The following is a 5,251-nucleotide window of genomic DNA, read 5'->3' as shown; positions in this document are numbered from 1 at the left end:
AATGAAGTGTGATTATTCCAGCTGTTTAAACTGTATGGTGCATGTTACATTTCAGGAAATTATATATATATATATATATATATATATATATATATATATATATATATATATATATATATATATATATATATATATATAGTGAAACGATTGCACAACTCTCACGGTTCGTTGCCCCTTTAAATCAGGACCCAGGACACAGAAGTTGATTGTTCTTGCGCTTATGCATACTTTTAATAAACCCAAACAAAAATAAAAACAAACACCTGGCTCTTTCTTGAGCACTAACTATTACACACAGGAACTTAACTCACTCAGGACAGCTAAGCTGATTACTTGTAACACACCTTGGAAAAAAAAAAACAGAACACACAAAAAGGCTTTCTCACACTACCTTTTTTTTTTTTCTACTACGATTGCACACACCTACAATCGGGCACCTCACACACCAGCAGCCCTGAACAGACTGGCTTCCTTCTTTAAATACCCTGCACCTGGCTCTAATTTACAATTAACACCAGGTGCAGGGGATAACTAAAAATTAAACAATTAACCCATTACACCCAAATGTTCATTCTCACATGTTTCTGGGCAGGGAAACTTAACCCCTTCCCTGCCATGTTACAATATATATTATATATACAAAATATATTATATATATATATATGATGGATATCAAAGATATATTATTTTACTGTACTTAGTGAAACTGCAGTGTTATTGATTTCCACTGCAGTTAATATTTTCAGCTTAATGTATGTCACTTGTAAAATACTATGTTAACAACAATGTAAATTATTGTCCTGCATTATTAATATTTGTGTTCTACATTGCCACATTGCATCAGAGGTCAACAACAAGTATACAATTTCATATTCCAAAGCATTATACCACAGTTATTTGTGAATGTCTGCATTTGGTATCATTAAAAAGCAGTCTTTGTAACACACATTTTTGTTGTTGTTGTTGTTGTTATTCTCATTTGCATATCGTCAAGTTTTATTTATCCAATTTATCCCAATACAAAAATCCAGTGTCCTGTTAAATAATACATCTCACAGTTTATAACTAAAGGATTTGATAGGTTATACTTTCTATTGTCAGTGTGCATATGGTTAAAAAAAGAACAAAATTATTCCATATATTCTCACAAGTGCACCTTTCAAAACTGCAAAACCCTTAATTTTCTGCCTCTTAGCTAGTGATTAAAGAGGGATTTGAAAAGGTCTTTGGGAGAAAGTAGTTGGGATTTGTTACCGGGGCTTGTTCGTCTCTCAGATCAATACTGTGCTCCAGGAAATCGTCTTGAACAGTCTCCAGAGTGCTCATTCTCTTACAGAGGAACTTTTCACTGCCCCCTGTGGGCAGCCGCTCTTGTACTGCACTCTGTTAAGAACTCACTTGAGTAACAAGAAGTGTGGGCTTTTCAGTGCCTATAAAAAGAATATATGTTTGTTCAGGGTTGTTTAAAAAAATAAACTATAAAGAAAATTGACCTTGAACTGAACTGTATTCCTGTATTTCTGTGTTACAGCATGTGATGCTTGGAGACTTAACATAATAAATGGGTCCTATTCACCAAGCTTAACCAAATGTTATATACGTTTATAGACTTTTGAACCTAAGGATCCCAAAAAAATTCTAGAACAGTTTTAATGTATTTAACATTTTGCATGAGTTGGACTTGAGGACAATAAGTGCTTTGAGAAAAAGTATATAACATTAATCATAAATATTCACAACCTGGGGGGAATGAATGAAATGTTAAAATGAATGCTGCATCTTCCCTGTTCACCTCTTCACAGGTAGCACGACTCCCCCTGTCTTGTTCTCCATGAATCCTCTCCTTAAGGCAACAGTTGTCCATCCTTTTAAAGTTAAGCAGATATTAGTTCACATATTTGCAGTACTTTAAAGAGAAACTTGGTATGGGCAGGAAATATCAGCATGTGTTCTTTTTGCATTATTTTCTGTTTTAGTCATTAAATCCTGGTGATATTTTAAAACTCAGAAGATTAAAGCAACCCTGTGCCTTTAAAAGACCACCAAGAATCATATCTCAACTATGAACATCAGACACACCTGAGTGTAACCATTGACAGATAAATGTTAAATATACCATACCCAGGTTTTTGGTTCTGCAGACAGTTTGTGGTTCTAAAAGGCAGTCAACTGTGCCTAACAGAACACAGTAACAGCTTTTGTTCAATTCTCAATGGCTTGTTATCCTAAACACCACCCTCCTATCTTGCACCAAACTGAAACATAGAATTGTATTGTATCTTATGTACCATCCCTGTGGTGTCGTCATGTGACTTTTTGGTTTCAGGCTGACCGAGTTAGGTAACCAAAAAAAAGGTCTGAGAGTCCAAGTTTGGACTAACTTGCTGGTGCTCACACTGCACCTGATGATCTAAGACATTAATAGTATACTGTATACCAGAAGAATCCTTATGATGACAAAGGGGCCAGCGGTACTGTAAGAAAATGTTATGGAAGATTACCACCTCAGTATATTTAGGCTGATCTTTCAGATAAACACTCAATAAATATGATTATATATAGTATTATATCTTAGACATATATTTCAGTGCCACCTTTCTGGTCCCTGGGCAAATGAGTCTGCCTCTTTTGCACACTGGTTTAGACTCTTGCTGGTCAAAGGTTCGCTTCCATACTCCTCCATGTTACACGTATACAGTGATTAAGCCAGACAAACTAGCATGTTCTGAATATTAAAAATATAGAGAATTAAAAATTTTAAGTACATTTTAAAGGTGAAAAGTATTTATTCAGCAACATATCTGTGAACATAGGTATGTCTTGGAAGGGAATTTCTTGATTACTCAAAGTTAGACATGAGTTTAAGGATTTAGGTTTCTTGAAAATGTTACAAAAGCACCTCAAAAGAAGTCTTTATCATACTGTTCATTCAATCGGTTCAAATGTACGTTATACATAAACTTGTGAATATAGCTGCACCTTTTACACAGGGAAATGTGAAACCTACAAAGTGATGACAATACATATTTGTTAAGATTTACTGGAAATATTTGGTTATATTTATGTACTTTAATGTTGACGGGCTGGATATTCCAGCTACATGCATGTTTGTAATAAAGGACATTAACCAAAAGTAGCATTTCAGATTACAGAGCCTGAATAGCCAAATAAAAACATTGTAATAACTGAGTAATTACAAATGGAAACGACCCTGTGATTAAAATCTTGTTACCTGAAGCAATTACATTTTAACACTACAAAACAGGTATTTCTTGTAATCACACACATGCTAGGTAATGTTGACAGTTACCAAGTTATTGCCATGTTATTACATGGTTATGTGTGTCCCACAACTAAACCCATTACCATTATATTAATAGTAAGCCTTGAAGATCTGAATGAACACGTTGGAAGTTGTTCATCAAGTAAGTTAGTTCAGTAATATCAAAACAGAATATGAACAGAAAACAGTCTATATACTATTTGGCCTGGTCTCAACGGTACACATTTACCTTCTCAGAATCAATGAGTAACTGCAAACCTTCTCTTGGTCCTTCTTTTGACGAATGGTTGGTTTCTTCATCAGGGAGGAGATTGGTCTGCCCAGCATGTGCTGCTACAGAGTACTGGTCTCCATTCTTACTTTAGCTGGTATTCTTATTTCATTCAACTCTTATTTCAACACTGTTTCTTTTGCGCCCTCCAGCAGCCTCTAGTGGCTACTACATCCAACACTCATCGCCTGGAACTAAAAGGTAATACACAGTAATGTTTTCACCTATATTTCATACATATTTTAATAATTTCTGTATATTCTTCTCTGGCATGTATTGAAGATGACATAATAAAGATTAACAAGCTTTTTGGCAGAATTTTCTATTTTTGAGCGTGTTAACTGTACCATTACCGAAGGTGCCTGTGACCATAAGGATTGTTATTGTGGAAGACAGCAAAGGAAAGAAGGTACAACTAAGTGTGCAAATACTGTCGAGTTACTACTATTGTGAAAGAAAAAAAACTCTGAAGCATTTTGGAAAGTAACCAAAAACAATGATTTCATACAGCATATAAAAAGTGAAAGCCCCCCGAAAAAAATTTTTTTTTACATAGAAACATACAAAATAGCTCAAAATAAGCACCTAAAAATGAAATTAATAAAAACCGAAAAACAGAAGCCCTAATTATGATCCACACTCAGACTACAGTGCACGCTCAGACTATTAAAAAAAAAGTAAACCACAGTCCTTTCGCTCGCATGGTCTGTAATGTCATCAGAAATTACATTGATGTGAACAAAATTGTTTATTTGATTTGTAATGCTTTCAGAATGAGCTACATGACTGTATTACAAAAAGAATTCTGAAGCAAACTGTAATAGATTATACCACGAAGACAAAACTTGTACAGAAATTATATTTCTAAGTAGTTTCTTATTAGCTAAATAAAATAAAACTACTTTATTTTTGTTGGAAAACTTGCCTGAAACATTTACTACACTCCACTCCACATTTACTATTACTCCACTGTAATGCTACAGACAATAACACTTAAAAAAAATATATATTTTGTGCAACGAATTCTCAACTGAGCAACAAACCTTTTTTATATCTTGACTGGTTATTTTTACAGTTTTATTGCATAAACTGACCAATGTACTGCAACAAAGTTCATTGAAAATGCCTTTGTAAGAAAGGTCACTGCGCTGCCCATCATAACTGATCCTTTAGTGTTGTTATACAGTAGGGTAGGCAGAGTAAACAATCAATTTAAGAACATCACAACATCCATTGACTTACCTTCTCCAGAATATCATTTGAGTCAACACATTCAGCAATAGCTAGGCCTTTGTAAAAAGACACTTTCTTCACTCTACCCTTCACTGAGTTTTACAAAATGCGTTTGCTAAAAAGTAACTGCAAATCTTACTGAACATTATTAAGAAACATTGTTGTGAAAAGGAAGTGATAAAAGAATGCATGCTGTGATTTAATCCTTGAAGAAATGAGGCTTCTACTGAATAAAGAACCAGTTTAGAAAAAAAGCAGTTTCCATGGCAGCAAATCACAAACTGAAAGAAAAAAGCATTGGACTGAAGGGTGATGGTTTATTGCTACATATTTCTCTCTCATATAAAAGACCCATTCATTAAATGACTAAATGATTTTGGTACTTAATCAAACAGCTATTAAGTACTTTTTTAGACTTAATTTGTGCAAAGGGGGTATGTATTTGTATTCTATTATCAATAGAA

At 34.1% G+C, this 5,251-nt stretch overlaps 1 long non-coding RNA gene across 2 annotated transcripts; it reads right to left on the bottom strand.

The window, feature by feature from the left end:
• Window positions 1-202: 202 nt before the first annotated feature.
• On the bottom strand, window positions 203-4,940 carry LOC121315432. Of its 2 annotated transcripts, XR_005950264.1 has the most exons (4): window positions 4,797-4,940; window positions 3,513-3,748; window positions 1,741-1,865; window positions 203-1,430 (listed from the first exon to the last, which is right to left on the bottom strand). It is a non-coding gene; the product is annotated as an uncharacterized LOC121315432 (long non-coding RNA). The 2 variants fall into 2 exon arrangements; XR_005950265.1 differs by having other exon boundaries at window positions 203-1,865.
• Window positions 4,941-5,251: the final 311 nt, after the last annotated feature.

Source organism: Polyodon spathula, chromosome 1, assembly GCF_017654505.1.
Source record: "Polyodon spathula isolate WHYD16114869_AA chromosome 1, ASM1765450v1, whole genome shotgun sequence".
NCBI lineage: Eukaryota > Metazoa > Chordata > Actinopteri > Acipenseriformes > Polyodontidae > Polyodon > Polyodon spathula.
This window is presented reverse-complemented; position numbering and strand designations above follow the sequence as displayed.